The sequence below is a fragment of the Rhincodon typus genome, chromosome 3, assembly GCF_021869965.1.
Source record: "Rhincodon typus isolate 14 chromosome 3, sRhiTyp1.1, whole genome shotgun sequence".
Lineage (NCBI taxonomy): Eukaryota > Metazoa > Chordata > Chondrichthyes > Orectolobiformes > Rhincodontidae > Rhincodon > Rhincodon typus.
Genome location: NC_063334.1, coordinates 5,807,103 through 5,831,583, shown reverse-complemented (window position 1 = coordinate 5,831,583; position 24,481 = coordinate 5,807,103).

Genomic DNA, 24,481 nt, shown 5'->3' with positions numbered 1-24,481 from the left:
GGTTACATTAGGTATTTTCCAAAGTAAAGGAACCTTATCCGAATCTACATGAAAGTCAGAAAATTAAAACAAATGCATCAACTATTTCACTGACTACTTCTTTTAAGACCCCAGGATGAAATCCATCAGGACTCAGGGACTTGTCAACTTGCAGTTCCAATAATTTACTCAGTATTAGTCCTCCGGTAATTGTAATTTTCTTGAGTTCCTCCCTCTCTTTCAGTTCCTGATTTACGGCAATTTCTGTGAAGTTACGTCCTCATAGGTGAAGACGGATCGAAAATACCTGGTTCAGTCTCTGTGATTTATCATATTATCTTTCACTAAAATTCTAAGTCCATTTCTGTCACTGTCCTCCCTAGATTTTGTATCCCTACAACAGAATGTTCTTTGCATTAATCACAACTCAGTACATGAGGCATCTCTCACTCGTGGTGAGATTTAGCAGAAAAAGTAAACACGAAGAAAAAAAAACTGTGAATGCTGGAAATCTGAAACAAAAATGGCTGGAGAAACTCAGCAGGTCTGGCAGCATCAGTGGAGAGAAAGTAGAAGTCAATGTTTTGGTCCAGTGACCCTTCTTCAGAACAGTATAGAGAGTTGGAATGTCAACAGAAAGTGCCAATAAACATAACTGTTTTTTTATTTCTCTATTTTGTATCAAAGTTTTGGTACCTAGGTACTATATACCTAAGATGGCACCATGTGGGGCGACTTTGTAAACTTTTCACTGCACTCTTGTACTTGAGTACACATGATAATAAAATTAATTCTAATTCTAGATGATTTGTTCCTGTTATGATACTCCCAGTGTTCTTTCATTTAACGAAAGTAAAAATACTGGCAAAATTTGGGGACTTTGCAGAAAAATTTTTGCCTGTGCTTTGAGGCTAAGACGTCACGGAGCAGTGTTGAGCACTGACAAGTAATTGGTGATTCGGCTGTAGCTCTGAGTTAGCATTCTTGCCTTTTAAGTCATAAAGTTGTGTTGGCAAAACCCATTCCAGAGACCAAATATCTAGACTGACACTTTCAATGCAACAGCGAGGGAGTGCTGCACTATTGGTGGAATCGTTTTCCAAATGAGGAGCTTAGCTGAGGGCCTGTCTTGCTTCAGAGGTGAGCGTACAAGATGTTATGCTTGCTATTCCTCCCAGTTTCATGGTTATTCATTATCTCTCAAGCAACTTTGGTGAGACCGATTATTCAGTCATCATGGAAAGTTGCTGTAAATTGATTGCCACACTTTCTACATTGCAGTAGTAATTACATTTATGTTCTTCATTTATTTGTAAAACACCTCAGAACTTCCCTGAGATCATGTTGGTCCTATAGAAATGGAGATTTTGAGCTGTTGTGATGAGAGAGAGATGGAGGGAGAATGAACAATTGTTAGACAGAGAATGCCCAGTAGATGTCAAATGTGGATCCAAAGTAAGCGGATTTCTACTGAAAAATGTTTCTGTTTTTGTTTCCTTTGATAGTATCGTGTGAGAATGCTTGTGTCTGACAGATATAGATTACAAGTAGTAAAATCTGTAGTCCACTGCCAGCTAAATAGCAGAGCGCTGCCTTCAGATTTTGAATGACCTTCCATTCTTTCTGAAACTACTGGCAATAGCTGGCTAAATGCAGACATTTAACAAACAATATATTGTAGTATTTGTTACCTTACACAGGTTATCAAATAATGACTGTTTAGTCATGATGTCGCTAAGATGTTCGTTCGTTTTGTGGATGCCAAATGAAGAGTCATTGAGGTTAGGTCAATCCAAAAAATTTACAGGGATTATTTTTCGTTCAGCGTGGGTGTTGAGGGAGATGGAAACCAGCCAGGAATGAGTTTTTAATTTGTTAACAAAATATTTCACAGTGACAGAGGAGGAAAAAAAGGTTGGAGAAGGTATCAGTATTAATAGGAAGATGGCATTATTCCAATTATGATACATTAGATGTTTACAAACCTGAAGCTATTTGGCTTCAGTTGTGGAATGGACAGACAACTGTTACATTTTAAGGAGTTTTTTTTTAAAAATACAGGTCCACATAGTGTGAAGGAGATAAATGAGCATATTTGTTGGCAAATTTCAGTGGTGAGCCAATTTTACAGCCAGCCCTGCCTGCTAAACAGAGGGTCTTGAGTTCTTTCATCCAAGTAAAATTAGCAGGAGTGGGGTGACAGATGATTACCAGCAAAGGAGAGCCATGTTGCCAGACCCCCAGATAAATTCAAGATTTCACCTGGACTGGGCTAGCAGGCACAGTGAATGGGGATGAAGGGAGGAGCATAACCTTGTCAATTGTAAAGTGGTGGGAAATACATTGTGAGGTGGACATGTCTCTGTTGGAAGAGGAGCCACTAACTCACCTTGCAGCTGGCCATGTCACTGCCTTGGCACTTGATCTGGGCACCTGCTGGTAAAAAGGGCAGTGCGGTGGCTCAGTGGTTAACACTGCTGCCTCACAGCGCCAGGGACCTGGGTTTGATTCCACCCTCAAGTGACTGTCTGTGTGGAGTTTCTCTCCATGTCTGTGTGGGTTTCCTCCAGGAGTTCCGGTTTCCTCCCAAAGTCAGAAGATGCGCAGGTTAGGTGGATTGGCCATGATAAATTACCCCGTAATGCCCAGGGATGTATAGGTTTGGTGGGATTAGCCATGGGAACTGCAGGGTTACAGGGATGATTGGGTCTGGATAGGATGTCTTCGGAGGGTCGGTGTGGACTCGATGGGCCAAATAGCCTGCTTCCACACAGCAGGGATTCTGTGAAATTACCGGTGATGTTATGTAAAGCAAAGAGCACAAAGCCTCTGACATGTTACTTGTTCATTTTTTTTTAACACCCATCCCCCAATCCCAATCCAATGGCAGCCTACTCCTGGGGGCTGTAAAATTCCAATTGCCCTACAGACAAGGAAGAAGGGAAATTTATGATCTCTGTACAGAATGTTTTAAATCAATAGGGATAACTTTAAGCTGGGTAAACATGTCTGTTTGGGTCCAGGTGATGGAGAGGGGTTTTAAATCAATGATTTCAACCCATTGACAATGACAGTTCCCCCTGGTGTTCATGCCCCTGGAAGAGACAGATTTGAGCCAACTGGGGCAATATTGTTGCAGGTTTTGCAGTTTAAGTTTGGTCTCACAGATTTCCCTGCTTTCCTGGAATCGGCCAACAAAAACAAAGCAACTAGGGCAGTTGTAGCCAAGATTAGGAAATATGCCAGCAGGAGGGAGATGATGAACTCCTGTGGCACAGTGATAATGTCCCTATCACTGAGACAGGAGGCCTGGGTTCAAGTCCTGCGTGCTATAGCATTTCTGAATAGCTTGATTAGAAAATATCATTTGGGGGATATGGTGGCGTTATTATGTCACTGAACTGGTAATCCAGAACACTAGCTGGCATTTGGGCAGGAATGAGTTCAAATCTCACTATGGTAGACCGCTTATAAAATCTGGAATAAAAGGCTAGCACAATGGCAAACATATAAGTACTGCTAATTGTTGTGACAAAAGTTCATCCAGTTCTTGAATGTCCTTTCGGGGAAGGAAATCTGCCATCCTTGCTTTGACTAGCCTATATGTGGCTCCAGACACACAGCACTACTTTGTGGTTGACTACTAACTGTCCTTTAGATATGGGCAATGAATGCTGGCCTAGAAATCAACACCCACATCCATGAACAAATGAGGAAAAAAAATATTTCCTGGCATTTCGATTTCATTTGAGTGGAGGCACCATTGAATGATGTGGTAACATCGTGGTTACATTACTGGTTGACTGATCCACAAGCCTGGACTAATAGAACTAGCAATGCAAATTCAAATCCCACTGTGGTAGCTAGAGAATTTAAATTAAAGTTAATTAACTAAAATATGAAATTTTTGAAAAAAGCTAAAGACAGGAGTGGTGACCTTGAAACTCCAAGATTTCCATAAAATCTCATTTGGTTTACTAATGTCCTTTAGGAAAGGAAATCAAGTATTTAACAATGGTGAACAAAAATGAAAAATGCTGTGTTAGTATTGATTAAGGATAGTGCTACAGTCCTGGAATGGATCTATCATAGGCCTGATGCTGTTTAGGTACAGTTATGAGGAGAGAGCTGCTACATTGCTAAGAGTCTTTTTATAGAGCTCCAAATAGTGCAATAGCAGTGAACGAGAAAATATGTTGGCAAATTTCAATGACAAGTAACAAAAACAGAGCAGCAGTAATAGGAAACTTACTTTAAATTGGGGTGGCACATTGGCACAGTGGTTAGCACTGCTGCCTCACAGCACCAGGAACCCAGGTTCAATTCCATCCTTAAGCCTCTGTCTGTGTGGAGTTTGCACATTCTCCCCATGTCTTTGTGGGTTTCCTCCAGGTGCTCTGGTTTCCTCCCACAGTCCAAAGATGCGCAGGCTAGGTGAGTTGGCCATGCCAAATTGCCAGTAGTATTTGGCAATGTGTAGATTGGGTGGGTTATAGGGGGGTGGGTCTGGGTAGGATGCTCTGAGGGTCAGTGTGGACTTGTTGGGCCAAAGGGCCTGTTTCCACACTGTAGGGATTCTATGAATTTAACCAAATATAGATTGTGAAAATTATAAAAGAAAATTTAATGCGTGAGCTACCCCAGCCCTGATTAAAAGCCACAGCTGAGCCTGCCTGTGCTTGGCCAGTTCAACTGAACCCAATTTTATGGCTTCCCCACTTCTCTTTATATGGTCAGTCCTATATGTGCTTCAGATCCACAGCAATGTGATTGGCTTACTTGACTATTTCAGAGCATGGTTGAGAATCATTCAGTCATGTTTAAGTAGGCTGTTGTTACCACTTTCTTGAGGGCAACTGGGTGTTAGCAGTAAGCAGAGCCTTTATCAGTAATGCTCACATCCCAAGAATTAATAGAAAAAAAAGCTGCACACACATTGAATGCCACTTTAAAGGTTTGGCGCTGTTTGGAGCTTGGATCAGCACAAAAGATTATGATGATCAACAGTGGGATGCTGCTCATAGATCTGCAGCTAAAGAGGAGAATTGATAGAGAAGTATAAATCACAGGATGTAATCTGTACTGCAGACAGAAGATAACTTCCCTTGCCTTTGTCAGAACACAATATCTGAGGAGACTCATTATGTTCTATCAAGTAATGGCAGACAGTTACAGCTGACTGCAATAAGGCTTTTGAGCCACACTTTACCATTAAGTATCAAAGATGACAACCATCCTTGATGCTTTCATCTCTGGAGGCTCTTTTGGAGACATTTTCAAGATCTCCCAATCAGTGCATAGAAATGGGTAAAACAAAAGACTGATAATAGTACATGACCTGGTAAAGGAGTTGTATTGACTTTGTCTGCAATAATGCCAATCGAACAAGCATGTGCTTGGGTGTCTCCACAATTCTACAAGTTTCCTCCAAGTACAGTTGTCACCAACTGCATGTAGCAATTAAGGCACTCCAGGTCATCCTGGATGTTTGTCAACCTTAAGGCCTTCCATCAATGTGTAACTGCTGAGAAACTATAAGGGTATGTCCATGCAGGAGGGAATGAGACACAGCAACAATACAGTGAATGCCAATTGAATGCCGCTGTTACTTCTACACGCTCGGAGCCCATTCTGGAAATGAAGGCTAGCATTCCATCAGGCTATTTGTTTATTTTCCATACCTGCTTATGATATTCTAATATGGGGTAAATTTTACAGGTCTGGTGAGAAACCATAGCTCTTTGAGTGGGAATTTTACAATCAGCCCAGCAACTACTGGCTAATCAATCTAATTTATATTGGGAAATTGATGGGTGGAATTTTTTGTTGCTAGTAGTGGTGAGTTTGGAAATGGATAAGGTACATAAATCAGGCAGGGGTGGTGATGTACCTGAACACCACTATGTTCTCAGTCCACTTAAGAGTCTCTGCCATTAGGATGAACCCATTTACAGATGGCCAGTCACAATGGCACTGCTTCCCACCTTGGGGCAGGGAGAGGGTATGCAGTGTGACTTTTGATGCAATCGGTGCATGATCCACGGGCTGGATATTGGAAAAGGGAATGTCTGCTGGAGTCATCCACTGTCCCTGCTTCTGATTTTTTTCTGCACCCCTCTCATCACTTACTTTGTCCTGGGTCATCTATGATGCTGGGACTCTGATGGTCCATGCCTGTTTTGTGGCTCTACTGAACATAAGGATGTCCTGCTTTGAGTTACCTGGCAGCTCTGTCTGGCCAGGACTTTAGGGTGGCACAGTGACTCAGTGGTTAGCACGGCTGCCTCACAGTGCCAGGGGCCTGGGTTCAATTCCACCCTTGGGTGACTTCAGGATCTAGATGTGCATTTGTATAAATCACTGAAGGCAATAAGACAGGTTGAGAGTGGTTAGTAAAACAAACAGTGAGGTCTTCACAACTTAATGATCCCAAAATAGTCAGCATGGTGGCACAGTGGTAGGCATTGCTGCCTCACACAGCCAGGGACCCAGATTCAATTCCACCCTCAGGCATTCTCCCTGTGTCTGCATTGGTTTCCTCAGAGTGCTCCGGTTTCCTCCCACAGTACAAAGATGTGCAGTTAGGTGGATTGGACATGCTAAATTTCCCGTATAGTGTCCAGGGATGTGCAGGTTAGGTGGATTGGCCATTATAAATTGCCCATATAGTGTCCAGGGATGTGCACGTTAGGTGGATTAGCCATGGGAAATGCAGGGTTACAGAGGATAGGGTGGGGGTGGTTCTGGGTGGGATGTTCTTCAGAGGGTCAGTTTAGACTGAATGGGCTGAATGGCCTCCATCTGCACTGTAAGGATTCTATGTATCTATTTCTTGTGCACATTCAACTCTACTTGACAATCCCAACCGCCTCAAAATGAGTATACCTTGTCTTTGTTCTCAGTTCTGAGGAAGGTTCACTGGACCAGAAACGTTAACTCTGATTTCTCTTCACAGTTGCTGTCAGATCTGCTGAGGTTTTCCAGCAAATTCTGTTTTTGTTTAAGATAGATTTGACATGTCACTTCAATGAAAGTCATCAGTTAACCAATTGTTTATCCTATGACTATCCAGTAGCTCTAATGGTACTTTTGTAGTGCAGAGTTGACCAAATTAACTGGATTTAACTTCAAAGCTTGCCATGTTTTTGATTTGGTCTCCAGCACTCTGGGCTGTTAGTACTCTTAGGCCCATTTGTTTAATCTAATTAATATTGTTGCTAGATAGAGCCTGGAGACATTTTTCTATTAAAATTCACAGTGGGACGTTGACATCGCTGGTCAGACCTGTAGTTATTGCCCGTCCCTAGTTGCCCTTGAGAAGGTGGTGGTGAGCTGCCTTCTTGAACTGCTGCAGTCCATGTGCTATAGGTTGCCGCACAATGTCTTTAGGGAGGGATTTCCAGGATTTTGACCCAGAGACAGTGAAGGAATGGTAATATATTTTCAGGTCAGGATGGTGAGTGGCTTGGTGGGAAACTTGCGGATGGCGGTGTTCCCATGTATCTGCTGCCCATGTCCTTCCAGATGGGAACAGTTATTTGTTTGGAAGCTGCTGCTTAAAGGAGCTGGGTAAAATTCTGCAGGGCTGTAGGTTAAGATTAGCTGTTTCTGAGCATCAGTGGTGGAGGCTGCTTTGTCCTGGATAGAAACATAGAAAATAGGAGTGGGCCATTCAGCCCTTCAAGGTTAGCATCATAGTCGTAGAGATATACTGCATAGAAACAGACCCTTCAGTCCAACTCGTCCATGCCGAACAGCTATCCTAAATAAATCTAGTCCCATTTGCCAGCATTTGACCCACATCCCTCAAAATCCTTCCTATTCATATACCCATTCAGATGCCTTTTAAATGTTGTAATTGTACCAGCCTCCACCACTTCCTCTGGCAGCTCATTCAATATACACACCACCCTCTGTGTGAAAAACTTCCCCTTAGGTCCCTTTTAAATCTTTCCCCTCTCAACTTAATCCTATGTCCTCTAGTTTTGGACTCCCTCACCCCGGGGAAAAGACCTTGTCTATTTGCCCGATCCATGCTCCTCATGATTTTATAAACCTTTATAGGGTAGCCTCCAACACTCCAGGGAAAATAGCCCCAGCCTATTCAGCCTCTGCCTATAGTTCAAACTCTCCAACCAAGGCAACATCCTTGTTTAATCTTTTCTGAACCTTTTCAAGTTTCATAACATACTTTCAGAAATACACACTTTATTCCAATAGTGGCCTAGCCACTGCCCTGTCCAGCCGCAACATGTCCTCCTAACTCCTATACTCAATGCCCTGACTAATAAAGGCAAGCGTACCAAACGCCTTCTTCACTATCCTATCTACCTGTGACTCCACTTTCAAGGAACTATGAACCTGCACTCCAAGGTCTGTTTGTTCAGCAACACCCTGCAGGACCTTGCCATTTTGCTCCGCCATTCATTATCATCATGGCTGATCATCCAACACAATAGCCTATTCCTGCTATATAATGATATCCTTTGATCCCTTCAGCCTGTGTTACATTCAACTCCTTCTTGAAATCATTCAATGTTTTGGCCTCGACTGTTTTCAGTGGTAGCGATTCCAAAGGCTTATCACTCTCTGGGTGAAGAAATTTCTCCTCATCCTAGTCCCAGGTGGTTTACCCGGTATCCTTACACTGTGACCCCTGGTTCTGGACTCCCCCGCCATTGGGAACATCCTTTCTACATCTACCCTATCTCGTCCTGTTAGAATTGTAATGGTTTCGGTGAAATTTCCCCATTATTCTTCTGAACTCCAGTGAATATAATCCTAACTGATTCAATCTCCCTTCATATGTTGTCTAACAATGACACAAGATCCTCACAGGCATTGTTTCTTTGAGCTGAAGTCATCTAAAATATAAATATATTTATATTAATTTTCCTTAGCTAAATCCTGTCTGAGTGCTACTAAAATGTATTCAGGAGCTGTTTTCAACTAGAAATTTTAATTCTTCATTATCCTTTCAGCTATATTCAAATTCATTCATAATAGAGTGATGTTCAATCAATTAATTGTTACAGCTGTTCTTCATTAATTAGTTCCTGGAGAAGGTAAACCTTCACTGCTCTCCCTTTACAGCAAGAACATCCTTCCTCAATTAAGGAGACCAAAACTGCACACAACATTCCAGTGTGGTCTCACTATCACAGTTTCATGGAATCCATTGCAGCCAGATACCTCTGCTCCAGGGATAGCGTCGAGCTTCCTGAGTGTCATTGGAGCTGCACTCGTTCAGTCAGGTGGGGAGTATTCCATCACACTCCTGACTTGTGCCTTGTAGACAGTAAGTAGGCTGTAGGGAGTCAGGTGGTGAGTTATTCTTTAGCTTCTGACCTGCTCTTGTAGCCATTGTACAAGTTATTAGTTGAACTAGATAGATTATCAAAATAGAATCATAAAGTCAGAGAACTCTACAGTGTTGATGCGGGCCATTCAGCCCACACTGACCCTCTGAAGACTAAACCCCCCCACCCTATCCACGTATTTCCCATAACCAATTCACCTAGCCTGCTCGTCTTTGGACTGTGGGAGGAAACCCAATCAGACACAGGCAGAATGTGCAAACTCCCCACAGACAGTCACCCAAGGGTGGAATCAAACCCGGGTCCCTGGGACTGTGAGGCAGCAGTGCTAACCAATGAGCTACCAATACATCTTCAGGAACTAATTAAGATAGAGTAGCTATAACAATTAATTAAATGAACATCACTCTATTATAAATGAATTTGAATATTGTTGAAATGATAACGAAGAATGAATATTTCTTGTTGAGCATAGCTCTTGGATAGATTATAGTTAGGTCTCCAGTAGTTTATTTGAGTAGTGCTCTGACAGTAACTTGTTGAGTACAACTGGAAGCATTTAGCTAAGGGAAATTAATATATATATAATAATATGAAATATTAGTTGACTTCCGCCCAATGAGACAATGTCTCTGAGAATCTTGCGTCATTGTTAAAAGACATGAGTCTGTTTAGCATCATTGAAGATGCCTGTCATTGGAGATTAAGTTTTTTTAGCTTTTCACTTTTCTGTGTGTGGGGAGCTTACAGAGCAAGCGAAGCATTGCACAAGTGGAAGAAAACAATTAAAGTCATATGCCCTATTTTGGAATTATCCATCCCTGTGGCATATCGTGGTATGAGTCAGTTTTTTAGGCTTGACTCAGTTGGTCCTCTTAATTCGATTAGAAACTTGCTGACCGTGAGATTCATCGAATGTATCTTGATGCAATTTGAAAAGAATCAGAGGCAAAAAAAAATCAACAATCACCGTGCCAACTTGCTGAGAATAACAGCCCGCACCAGAAAAGTGATTTTATTGTATTTTTAAAAATTTCATTGAGGGACCAGGAGAAGTGTGTGTTCCTCTGGCCCCTGCATGGATGCCTAAGCCTCCTCATTCTGATTTCTCTCTCTCTCTCTCTCTCTCTCTCTCTCCATTTCCTCTCTTGCTGATGCCCTTGGAACAACTTTTTGAATCAAATACCTGGGTGCAAACAAACTCTCCAAACTGGGATGAAGCAGGGGACAAGCAGACTTTATTTGGTGCCAGGGTAACAAGAAGAACAAACATTGATAAATCAGTTTCAACATGGCAGTTTCAACAAGGGGGCACCACCTTCAGACAGGGTGGATAGAAAGCAGCTGTTCTCTTTCGTTGAAGGGTCAATACAAAAGGGCATAATTTTAAGATGGAAGTCAGGAGATTTAGAAGGGTTTTGAGGAGAACAAAATTTCACCCAAACAGTCGTGGGAAGCTGGAATGGATGCCTGGGCGGGTAGTTGAGATGGGAAATCTTACAACCTTTAAGAAGTATTTGAAATGTCATAACATTCAAGACTATAGGCTAACCGCTATAAGGTGAAATTAGTATAGCTTTAGAATAGATTTTGTTGGTGCAGAATGTCGATGGGCCGAAAGACCTCTTCTGTACTCTATGATGCTAATGAGCAATTAATGTTGCCAAGGCTGACACAAACCTCCGATGAAAGAAAACTATCACTGAGTTCTTAAGGATTCATCTTTGGCCTCCTGCTCTTTCTCACCTATTATTTTCAATATTGTAACATCAAACCCTAAAACATCAATGAATATCCGCACTTCTACAAACTTGAGATGACAGCCATTTGAAACGATCTGATTGGAAATGTATGAGTGAAGATAAGTTTGCACTGAGTTGGGTCACAAGAGGCAAGGTTTATGGGAGAGGGGAAAGATTTAAAAGTAACTTGAGGGTTTTTTTTTCATGCAAGCGGTGGTGCTTGTATGAAATGAGCTGGCAGACAAAGTGGTGGAGGCGGGCACAGCATTTAAAAGGCATCTGGATGGTAATATGAATAGGAAGGGTTTTGAGGGATGTTTTTGGGCCAAATGCTGGCAAATGGGACTAGATTAGATTGGGATGTCTGATTGGTGTGGACCAAAGTGTCAGTTTCGGCACTATACAACTCTATGACTCCACGTCTCTATAATATAGGCAGATGCGTGAGGTTAATGCAGTTTGTATCATTAAAAGAATAGAACGAGGTTCTTGCTAAATGGTGAAAAGATAAAAAATCATTAGTAAAATGTTATGAAATAATCAGAAAATAATCAGATAGTCTATTTTATGTTGGCATTGATTCTAGACAATTAGTATAGAGGGGTATTAAAACATGTTTCTGCCATACAAAGCCATTAGAAGCACACTTGCAGTTCTGAGGACTATGTTTTGGAGACGGCATATTGACTTTGGAGGGAGTGCAGCAGAGAATTTACCAGAATGATACCTGCACTTTGGGCATTAACTTGAGGGGAGACAATAGAAGTTAGGGTTCTACTCCCTGGAATGTAAATAGTTAAGGATGTTTTGATCAAAGCTCTCAAGATATTGAGGTAAAGACATTGGGTGGAGAGAAACTATTTCTGTTGATTGGAGAGTCCATTTCCAAATGTACTTGATTAGTTATAGAGTGCTTTAGGGATGTACAATTTTATGAAAGTCTCTTTATAAATGCAAGTTTCCTTTTTGTATAATTCTGTCTGAGCTCCAAATAAAAATATAGAATGCGAAAGTGCGGAAAGATACTTATGTGGCACTAAGGGCAAATCACTGAGTGTTTGGTCCAAAATTGAGTTTCTATTTTGGAAATTAAGTTGGTGTACACAAGTGCATGGCTGTTATACCCGTCTTCACTTTTTCCCATTGATTTACAAATCAATTGGACTCTTGAAGTCATTGAACTGCTGAACCACTGGACAGGCTCACATCTGTCTCCTCTGCTGCTAATCCGACATTAATTATTTAACTGGGACATTGTATAATATTTTAAAAGCTATTCGTGCCTTATAAATGCCCTTTGAATGTTAGTGAAAGCTCAACAAATGAGGCATTCATTTTCTTAGCTCACAGATAAGTGCCTCACACAAGTCTACCTGATTTAGCTTAAAAGGCCTTGCAGTAATTACTTCATGTTCTAATTGGAGCAGATGGAATGGCTAAGCCCGCAGAGCATTTCACAATCAGAAGCTACTTTCAATATCTTCCCTTTTCATCCTCATTATCACTTCTGTTTGAAGTAAAAATACATTTTAAGATAACAAGTACTTTATTTAAAAACCATTTCTTCAATGGTTTCTGGAAAACTCCTGGTATTCTATTTCTGGGAGATTGCCTTTCTGCTTCAAATGTCTATTAGTATATCCAGGCACTCCACACATTTAAAGTGCAGTGAATTTGGAATGGCTCATTTATCTGACACTGTTTTTCCAGAGGGATGATTTTTCTTTTAAACCATAGATGGAGAGCAATGTTCTGAAAGATCTTTCTTAAGAATTCGGACATAATCTTTTGAGTCCCGGGTGTAGTGCAGCATCTAGACCGAGCTGAGAGCTTCACAATGAAAGATGAGAATCCCTGGCCAATCCTAACTGCAGGAATCAGATAACATGGATGGGGGAGGTTGATTTGTGATGGAACCTCTTCCATCTCCTCTCATGGCCCGTTTTGATGGCGCAGTTGCTCATGGAAATGAGAACAGGCTATCTTGGTTGCACATGGGACCCACAAACCAATGGCTGAATAATCATTAATGTCAGAACCAGTGCCTTTCCCTTTTAGAGATGCAGCCTGATTCCTGAGATTTCGGGCAGTCTAGCAGGCATGTATCCTTTCCTTTATGAAGCTCAAACAAAATAATTAGGCTCAAATTCTAACTCAGAGGGTGGACTTTATTTGCTTACTATGTGGATTGGTTCGTGATTGGTACATTCAAACAGGCAGAGGATGCTACCAGCTTTCAGTCTGAACCGGAAGTCTCATTACTCGGTTAAATGTTCCACCCTGATGCCATTGGTATGTACCCGGTGGCAAGTATCTGCAGTCATACAGCACAGACACAGATCCTTCGATCTGACCAGTCCATGCCAAACATACTCCCAAACTGGACTAATTCTACATGCTTGCTCCTGGCCTATATCCCTCCAAACCTTTCTTATTCATGAACCTATCCAAATGTCTTTTAAATGTTGTAATTGTACCTCATCTTTCACTTCCTCAGGAAGTTCATTCCACAGGCGAATGACCCTCTTGTGTAAAAAAATTTGCCCCTTATGTCTTTTTTAAATCTCTCCCCTCTCAGCTTAAAAGTGTGCCCCCTAGTCTTGAAATCCCCCAACCCAAGGAAAAGACAACTACCATTAATGCTGTCTATACCCCTCATGGTTTTATAAACTTCTAGAAGGTCACCTCTCAACCTCCTGTGCTCCAGTGAAAAAAGTCCCAGCCTATCCAGCCTTTTTTCATAACTCAAATATTCCATTCCTGGCGACATTCTAGTAAATCTCTTCTGAACCCTCTCCAGCTTAATAATATCCTTCATATAACAGGGTGACTAGAACTACACACAGTACTCCAGAACAGGCCTCGCCAATGTACAACCTCAACATGATTTTCCAATTCTGTCCTCAAAGGACTGAGCAATGAAAAGCAAACCTTGTTGAATTTGCTGGTGAATGTTCAGGGGTAATGGGGCAGAGTGGGTTCCATTGTTCAAAGCAACTATTTGTCTGCTCGAGGAACCCAGCATTGGGAAGTTGGGGTAGCCACTGAGAGCCAACTCCCCTTCATTACAAAACACAACCCACAATCCACTTTCTATCACCATTTACCTGCGACCTGAGCCCCTACACCATCCTGGGTCTGATTGAAAATCTGTCACCTGATTGAACCTGGATCCCTGGTGCTGTGAGGCAGTAGTGCTAACCACTGAGCCACTGTGCCACACTACAGCAGGGATTGCTGCAGGTGTCAGCCTTGGTTTCATGAGTAGCATGTTCGCTGAGCCAGAAGGTTGTAGGGTCAAGCCTTGCTGAAGGGACTTGAACATATAATCCTAACCAACATTTTGGTGCCACCTTTTGAACTCATATCACAGGTTGAACATAGAGAATCCTTAACACAATTTAAAGAAGAACCAGGGATGTTGGCTGTATGGCCCAGCAAACCTTCATTACTCAAATAGCACCATCAGAAACAAATCATTTGTCCTTTTTTTAAATTTTATTGCTGTTTGTGGAACCTTCCTGTGTGCAGATTGCAGCTGTGTTTACTACAACAGCGACCAGACCTTAAATATATTTCCTTAGCAGTAAACACTTTTTGGAATGTTTTGAGCATGTGAGAAACACAATAACTGCAAGGTCTTTCCTTTGTTCATACAGTGGCTCAGTGGTTAGCACTGCTGTCTCACAGTGCCAGGGACCTGGGTTCAATTCCACCCTCAGGCAACTGTTTGGAGTTTGCACATTCTCCCCGTGTCTGTGTGGGTTTCCTCTGGGTGCTCCAGTTTCCTCCCAAAGTCCAAAGATGTGCAGACTAGGTGGATTAGCCAGGCTAAATTGCCTGTAGTGTTGAGGGACATATAGATTAGGTGGGTTATAGGGGGAATGGGTCTGGGTGGGATGCTCTGAGGGTTGGTGTAGACTTGTTGGGCTGAAGGGTCTGTTTCCACACTGGAGGGATTCTATGGTCTTCTTCTTTCATTTATTTATAATGTTGAGCCTGAAATTATGATTGTGCCAACTTAGGAAGTACAAATCCACCTGCCTCCTCATAATATTCAGTTAACAGTTGTACTTCAGGCATTGCCTATTTATCTCCTTGGTTAGGTTCATCAATCGAACAGCATTGCAAGATAAATTAAAGGTTTGAAAATCTGGCAACTAGTGTTATGGACCAGACTAGAACCCCTCAAAATATTTTAAGAAGATACCCTAGACCCTAACTTTTTCTTATTTTAAAGGCAAATGTGAAGTGTAATGTTGCAGTGCACTGCAACTGGACAAACTACTTGATGTTAAAGCAAAACATAATTTTTTTAAACATGGAAGTTAAAATACAAACAAAAGGAAGAGGAATTTGGAATTCTAGCAGAAAACTTAACCAAATAATAGATACAGTAACTATTACTAATTATTTCTTCCAAAATGGTAACATCCCATAAACACACCCCTTGTCACAAAGGTAAATTCAGATGCAGATTCTCACATACAGTTCTCCAATCCAGAAGGGAAAAAAAAAAACATTGAGAAAATTCAGAGAGAGTAGCATCCAGGAGACATTTACTGAAGCTTCCAACTCTGTTAAATACCCAACAGATTCTCCAAAACCCAGAAATCCTGATCTGTAAGAGCTGGCTGCACCCATTCAGGCTGTTTTTAAAAAAAAACCCAAGGCCTCCTAAGCTGTTTACTCAAGTGGCCTTCACTAGTCAGCTCAGTGCCCCTTGTTCAATCTCTCTCTTAAAAGAAACAGAGCGTCATCACACTGGTCATATAGAGTCACAGAGCTGTACAGCATGGAAAAAGACCCTTCGGTTCAACTCGTCCATGCCAACCAGATATCCTAAATCAATCTAGTCCCATTTGCCAGCATTTGGCCCAGATCCCTTTAAACTCTTCCTATTCATGTCTCCATCCAGATGCCTTCTAAATGTTATTATTGTACCTGCTTCCACTACCTCCTCTAGCAGCTCACTCTATGGATCCAATGGCGGGGCTAATCTTGTGGTATAATTTAATGTGTCAAGCTTTTAATTTCTTATCCTCGTCCTTTGAACAAACTCTTTTATAATAATCTATAAAATGTCTATAATTTTATTTGGGGTGGAGTGTTTGTGGTTGTGTCTGTGTAGGTTGCCTTTGCCAATTTCTTGCTCCATGATTAGCTGGTATAACCAAGTGAATGCCCACTCCCTTTTTTTTGAACACTGCTGGTTTACAAAGGAGAGATTTCTTTCACCACCAACCCCACCAAAAGAATTTTGAAACAACTTAACTTTATCTTTTTGAATATATACTTCCAACTTCCAGGAAGTCATTTTTTTTTAAATTACATTTTTAGGATTATAAGTGCTGAAAGTCCAATGGTTTGAATAGGAATTTACGTCATTGAATCCATCTATGGACAGTGAAATATGATGAGTTGGGTCTACGCTGGTTGTATGCCTTATTTTAAATTTCACCCTGAACTTTTCCAAAGGTGAGGGAGGCTGTAAGCTGTGTAAGTAGACAGAGGAAGACCCATGTGCATTAATAATGAATCTATGCTATGTCACTGAGAAGTCAAACTAACTTATGAACTGAAGCCGCTTAAGGCTGATGCTGGGACCTTAAAAGGTGAGTCATTCTGTTTCATTGTTCTGGTAGATGGAAAGGCCTAAAATTATGTGTAACTGGAAATTAATGCTGAACTGAAAGAAGGACCCATTAGGAGGGCTAATGGTGAGAGAAGTCAGTTTTAAAGAAGAAAAGGAGGTGGACAGGTTGTGGAGGGAACTCCTGAAAGTTGGGCCTCAGGAAACTGAAGGTACAAATGCCAATGGGAAGGTGAATGGATGCTGAGCAGCAGTAATAGTTTCTTGGTCTTAGAGGAAAGGAACATTTATGAATGAAGGTTTTTAGGAAGAGTAGAGTGAAGAAAGGTATAACAGAATTAGAGAGAGAGCAGATCAGTTTTCTCTCTAAACTGTGAGGATGTGCAGATACTCAGCAACCCTGATGTTGCCGTGTAGGCGATACACATTGCATCCTCTAAGCTATCAACTGTGCATAACTGTGCAAACATATTTAAAGATGCTGTGAACTTAAATACACACAACAAAAATATCATAAAGGATATTGGGTGTGACCATGTACAAGACAAATTTTAAATTTAACGTTGATTTCACTCTCTGTGCACCTTCTTTGCAGCCGTAACATTGTATTCCTTACTCTGTTCGATTATCCTAATAATATCAATGAAAGTTTGACTCTGTTCGAAAGTTAACTAAGTTGTTCAGCATGTGGAGACTATCCTGTCCTGTGACCATCAGCAATCTTGGGGTTAAAATGTTTCTTCCTCTGATTATAACGGTTGTGCTTTTAGTGTGCCTCATGCGTTTGAATGTTTTGAGCAGTAATGTTCCAGCTACGTCAGTGACATCAGTAATAATTATTTTGAATGCTGTGCCTTTTTGTAGATACTTGGTAATTTTGAGTTAATTTACAAGTTCATTCAAAGGAGTACAGGGCACTGCAATTTCTGTCATACGTCACCGTGGTGATGTAGTTTTACCCTGTCACTTGTGTGATGTTGAAAGGTCAAGTGACTCATCTTCATTCAGTCCAATGGTTATCCATGATTACAGCTCAAGTGTGATTGGATGTTTAATCTTTTTATTTTATGTCTTAACAGTGGCTGTGTTAATACATTAAACCAGTCCTCTTTTGACTTTCCATCAGAACTTGGCCAAAAAGTTATCCTTTTGTCAATCAACTGGAAGCTAATCCAATTGACAACTTGGTGCTCTTTTTGAAACAAAAGAAAATTTTAAAAAGGAGAAAGATCACGAAAAAGAGTGGGGGAATGTGTTGTGATACATTTTGGAAGAACAACAAGAAGCAATAAAAACAGAAACTATTCTAAAGGGATACAGAAGCAGTAAGATTTGGCACACAAATTATTGAAGTGGTAGGGCGGGTTGAGAAAGCGGTTAAAAAGACATATGGAATCCTGGGGTTTATTAACTGGATTATTGAGTAAAAAAGCAAGAACGTTATGGTAAACCTGCACGTCACTGGTTTTGCTTCAACTGGGATATTGTGTCCAGTTCTGGGAACCACACTTTACAAAGGATATGAAGGTGTTAGGAAGGTGCAGAAAAGATTAAAGAGAATAGTACCAATCATGAGAGATTTCAGTCTCATTAATACAATTTAGAGAAGATGGGAGTTGTTCCACTCAAAGAAAAGATTGAGAGGAGATTTTGTTGAGGTGTTTATAATCATGAGTCGAGACAGACTAGAAAGGAAAGAAACTAATCCAATTGACAGAGCATTGACATGTGTATTTTGCTACAAAATACAGTGAAAAGTATTGTATAGTGTTGCCACTCTCTGGCACCATCTTAAAACACATAAAAATAAACCAAAACATATAACATAAAGGCAGAAAAGCAAAAAACAGTTCAAATTTACAGTCCTTGTTGTTAAGTGCTACACCATGGGCCATGGGCCTGCTTGAACTGAGTATTGAAAAGATCCAAAGGTGAATGAGAAAAATCATTTTTTTTTACATAATGAATGATTATTATTTGGAATACATTGCCGAAAAGGATGCTGGGTTCAAACTTGTTGTCTTTACAATTCTTTCAAGCAGAGTCAAATTTTCATTGGTATATTTACCTTGAATATTTTGGCAATAGGACTCAAGCACATGCTTTGATTATTCCTTTGCCCTGATCACTTCTGAGTTTTTATCCCAGTTAGTTATTTAGAGCAGTTGTATGATCTTCATCCTGAAGGTGCAATCTGAAATCTGGCTGCTGATCAGATTGTGCCAATTTCAATGACTTTATGTAACATTCTATTACAGTCTGCTTTCACTATTCGCATTACAATCAATATTTTTTATATAAAAAGAGACACGGGCATTGACAAGGCTGGCATTTTATTATCCATCTCCAGTTGACAGATCTAGAGACTTTGCATTTATAAAGCATTTTTTTCACATACTCAGTACTGTAATGCCTTGCAACAATTAAGTACTGTTGAAGTGTAGGCTGTTACAATGCCTGTTAACATTGCCCGAAGAAAGTGGTGGTGCAACCAGATTTCTTGCCGAGTGATTTCAGAAGGTAGATAAGAGTCAACCATGTTAGTGAGAGGTTAGAGTCACATATGGACCAAGGAAACTTAATGAAGACAGCTTTCCCTACATAAAGGCATTGGTGACCATTTTGAGTTTTTTGACAATCTGACAACCTCATGGCCACTTTGGGATAGTAAGAACTGCTGATGCTGGAGTCAGAGATAACACAGTGTGGAGCTGGAGGAGCACAGCAGGCCAAGCAGCATTAGAGGAGCAGGAAAGATGACGTTTTGGGTCGGGACTTTTCTGCTCCTTTGATGCTGCCTGGCCTGCTGTGTTCCTCCAGCTCCACACTGTGTTATCTCACGGTCACTTTTACTGGTGCCAGCTTTTTTTCATTATAACTCTCTATTAATTCTGCACTACATTAGTCCATGGGTTTACAGATATAACTTTGCTATCAGAGCTTTCAAATTGTACATTTTCACTTTGGGCTGTGAGATTGTTCCTTCTTCTTCTGGTGTTAACTGACAGAAGAGGACCTTTTCTGAATAGATAATGAGTGTTCAACAGGGGAAATCTGGAACTAAACAGAAAAATTGGAATTGATAGTACATGGCAATTGGCGGGGGACAGAGTGCTTAGAGGTGCCATGTGGAATTTAAAGTAATGTGGGATAAGTGTATGCAGAGCTCTGGCTATCTTTGTCAAGGACTGAGGCTTCCTTTACTCATACCTGAGCAGGTATTGGTCCAGTCCCGAACACCAATGAGAAGTCTCAAAACTGTCTCTGGCCAGCTTTGCAACTTTGTTTTTTTTAAAATTCATTCACAGGATGCGAGCATTGCTGGCTAGAGTTAAGAGTCAACCACATTGCTTTGGGGCTGGAGTCACATGTAATCCAGAGCAGATAAGGATGACAGTTTCCTTCCCTTAAAGGCATTAGTGAACCAGAAGGGTTTTTCCTGACAATCGACACCAGTTTCACAGTCATCATTCGACTATTAATTCCAGATTTGTTTAAAAATTCAATCCAAATTCCACCATCTACTCTGGCAGGATTTAAACCCAGGTCCCCAGAACATTACTTGGGTCTCTGGGTTCATAGTCTAGTGACAATGCCACAGGACCACTCCCTCCCCACCTGCTGATCCTGAGGTGCCTGCATTGGCAGTGCTGATCCCCTCTGGGGAATAATAACTTTCAACACCAAAAAGGAAAAAGACAAGCAATTGTCATAATCGCCAGTGGCCGCTCGTGACTACCAACACTTTATAAGCCCAAAGAGAATGTGCTGTCCAAACTCACCACCAACAGCATTCCTGGGAGCTGAGATGTTACCCACCCACCCCTGAATAAATCTCACCCTCCAATTCCCTGATCTTGCTGCCTAAACTCACAGCAGCCCTCCCTCACTGCTACACTACTAACTCAACATGGTGGGCTCATTTTCACTCTTGACAATGTATGAATATCAGCACTCCGTTATTATTTTCTACTGAATTTCTTTCCTGTTGAAGTTGATGAGTAGGACTATGGTGCAAGTGTATAATGAATGGCTGAACTGGTGGCCTACTGATGAACTAGCAGACTGCTTAAGGTTAATGGGATATGAGTTTGCATCAGCCTTACAATGGTTGATGGTGAATTTCAAATTTTTTAAATGTATTTTTAGTAAAACAGCCTAATGGCAGTGTTTGGGGCTCTTGTGGTGCAGTACTAATGTCTGGTCCACATAACCGAACGTATGTCAAAATGTATCCGAACAGGTTGATTAAAATGACTATAATGTGTGGCTTATCACCAATGGTTAAAATTTCTCTCAGGTTCCATGTAATATTGAGGTAATAGAACAGTAGGTTTGTCTGCCTCACGTCCATGTCACTGTAAGCCATACTTTGGGCCCTAACTATCAGGGGCTTGCCACTCTCAATCCATTATTAAAAGACCAATCTGACTGCGCTTGGACAAGCAATAACTTGGGGAGGGCCAATGCTGCTACTGCCCCCAAGCATGAAGGTCCAATCCTCCTCCCTTCCTACAGTTGGAAGCAAGACAGAAGTGATGAGTACTTTGAAGTGCAGATTTGTGGCTTAACTGCTGCCCTAAAGGGAAGGAGAGAGAAAATCATTTGGGTGTCTTTATGTCAGCACGGTCAAAGTGGGCCAAATAGACTCATTCTGTGCTGTATCATTTCTATGGGAGATAGAAAGCCCCTCCCTTTCTTAAATATAAACCAAGGAAAAAACCTGAAGAGGTGAAATGAATAAAAAGAGATGAAAGGTAAGGATGGAGGAGCAACAAGAAAGAAAAATGTAAAACTAGAAAAGGAAAATAGGAATGAAAAAAAATGTTTTGAAAAGTGAAGAAATGTGGACAGTGAGAGGGAGACTAGGGCACGAGAGAAGTGAGAGAAGTGGGATGAGAAAGAGGATTGGGAAGAAAGAAGGGATGGGATGACAAAATGAAATCCGGTTTTGAGCAAACTGTCTTTCCAGAAAAACGTTTTGGTGGTCAATGATCTAAATAGAGACTGTGGGATCCTGCTGTGCATACATTGGCTGTTGCATATACTTATAACAACCAGGCGTCAACTTCTAAATTGGTTATGAAGCACTTTGGGACATCCTGAGCTTGTTAGCAGCCTGTTAATACAAAGAAACAACCTGCTTTTACACAGTATTTTCAGTGGACTGTAAATCTATCCTCCCAACATGAAGTACAAACTTTGGCACAAACAGCAGTGACTGATTTGAATCTGACTTTCCATCCACTGGGACATGATTTATATTGGAAACTTGTGGCTCTCCTGTTGATAGCCAATTTACAAAGTTTGATTGTTGGCTGGAATGGAAGAAATGAACTCTGTTGCAAAATTCTGCAAAGTATTTGGTCCCCCTGTAGGAATGGATGTACATGTTCATATTTTTTATATATTCATTGATGGGATGAGGGCATTGCTGGCTAGGCAGCATTTATTGCCCATCCCTAATTGCCCAGAGGGCAGTTAAGAGTCAACCCCATAGCTGTGGGTCTAGAGTAACATGTAGGCCAGATCAGATAAGGATGGCAGTTACCTTCCCTAAAGGACATTAGTGAACCAGATGGGTTTTTCTGACAATCAGCAATGGGTTCATTGTCATCATTAGACACTCGATTCCAGATGCTTATTGAATTCAAATTCCACCATCCGCTGTGGCAGGTTTTGAGCCCAGGTCTCCAGAGCATTACGTGGATCTCTGGATAAGGAGTCCAGTGATAATACCACCAAGCCATCGCATCCCCTATTTCACTGCTGTTTTGTTCTGAGGGAGGCTACAAATGATATTGGAAGATCTCTTTGCCTCCACTCTTCCTGGTGGACCATTAAGTAAGGATGTTTGAGCTAGTCACTCAGACCTTCCTCAGCTGTGAAACCTTCCAAATGTTTCTGGGACCAGTGATCTGCCCTTGGGACCTTGAGGTGGAGGGATTGTCACAGCTCCTTGTTTCATTCTTTTGCAGTTCCTACACACCATCAATTCAGTGCCACCAGATTTGGTTCTAAGTTTGTTCATTCTAATTTTATTTTGGCCTAATGTTGCCTCTGTTTTTGAACTGGTGTCTGGCTGTTTACAATGCACCACATCTGGGCCACCTTCTCCTTGCACTTTGTCTTAGGCAGCTGCAATATTGACCTTGATTTTAACTCCACATCCCTCCCCTCATCTTCAGATTGTTAGTAACCATTTTTTATTATTCTTTCTTTGGTTTCCTTGACGGACAGGGGTGTTCCTTTGATCCCACATGGAATTGCCCACTCTCCCTTGGCATTGGCACTCCATCTGCACACAGTGATCATTTATTGTGTCCCAAGCACTGGTCTCCCCCATTGACCTCATTGTTGAGGTCTTACATTTGGACAGAGGTTCCTGCAGAGCTCATGTGGGGGTTGGCATTTCAAAAAAAAAATGATTCATGGAATGTGGACATTGCTGTCATCCGTATTTGACCTTTAGGAAGGTGGTGTTGAGCTGCCTCCTTGAACTGATGCAGTTGACATGTTGTATATAGACGCACAATGTTGTTAGCGAGGGAGTTTCAGATTTGAGCATCAAGTCTTCAGTGCTATTGCAAGCTGTCAGGACCCATAGCCTTTGCGGTACCCAGTGCCTCCAGCTATTTCCTGATGTCGTGTGGAGTGGGTCGAATTGGCTGAAGACCTGTGATGCTAGTGACCTTAGCAAGAGACCGAGATGGATCATCCACTCAGCAATTCTGGTTTACCTTTTGCACTGAAGTGGTGGTCTCCCCTGTTGTGGAGGATTGGGGATATTTGTGGATCCTCCTCCTCCGGTGAGTTGTTAAATTGTCCGCCACATTTCACGACTGGATGTGGCAGGACTGCAGAGTTTAGATCTGATCCATTGATTGGGGAATCACTTAGCTCACTTGCTTTCCAGCGATTGTTACAATGGAGAGGCTTGTTAAGCAATGCCATTGACCATTTCGCAGAGTAGTTAAGAGTCAAACACATTGCTGTGAGTCTGGAGTCAAATTTAAGCTAGGGCAGAGCAGATAAGCACAGCATTATTGAGCTAGATGGCATTTTCCCCCACAATTAGCAAACACGAGACTTATAATCAAGATGTTTATTGAATTCAAATTCTACCATGATGGGATTTGAACCAGGTCCCCAGAACATTACCAATATTTCTGGATTACTAGTCTGACGATAATAATGCCATTGTTTCCACCTTTAACTCGGAAATGAAAATGAGGTCTGCGAGTTAAATTCTCTGTAGGCTTTGTCTTGCAAGCCTGTTGTTCACCCAATCCCTCAGCACAGAAAAATCCTTTCCTGTGATAAGATTGGGTTGTATAGTGGTCTTTATTTTTTTCAATGCAGCAGTGATGATATCGCCAGAGCTAACTCCGTGGCATCTGTATGATGAATTGCCACATAATTCTTTCTGCCTTTCGTTAAATTCAATGCTCTCTTCAAAACAAAAATTAGCCAGCTTCCATCTTGCATTAGAGCTGGATATTTGTAACATAATCGGGGCTGACACTACAGAGTGCCGCTGAGGAGGTGCTCAGCTGAGACACTAAATTTTAAACATTGAACAGGCTGTTCAGAAGGAGATAAAAATAAAATCCATTGGCAACATTTTGAAGAAGAGGAGGAAACTCTTTCTATGATCTGGCAAACATTCCTCCCTCAAAGTTCCAACACAAACAAATGAACTGATCAATCATTTCATTATTGTTTGTGAAATGTTATTGAATGAGAAACGATTGTCTCCTGGATTCTAATGGGTTCAGTAGTTTTCCGTGTATCCACGTTCTGGAAAATTTTCTTGGAGTAATATTTTAAAATCCAAGCCATTGGAAAGA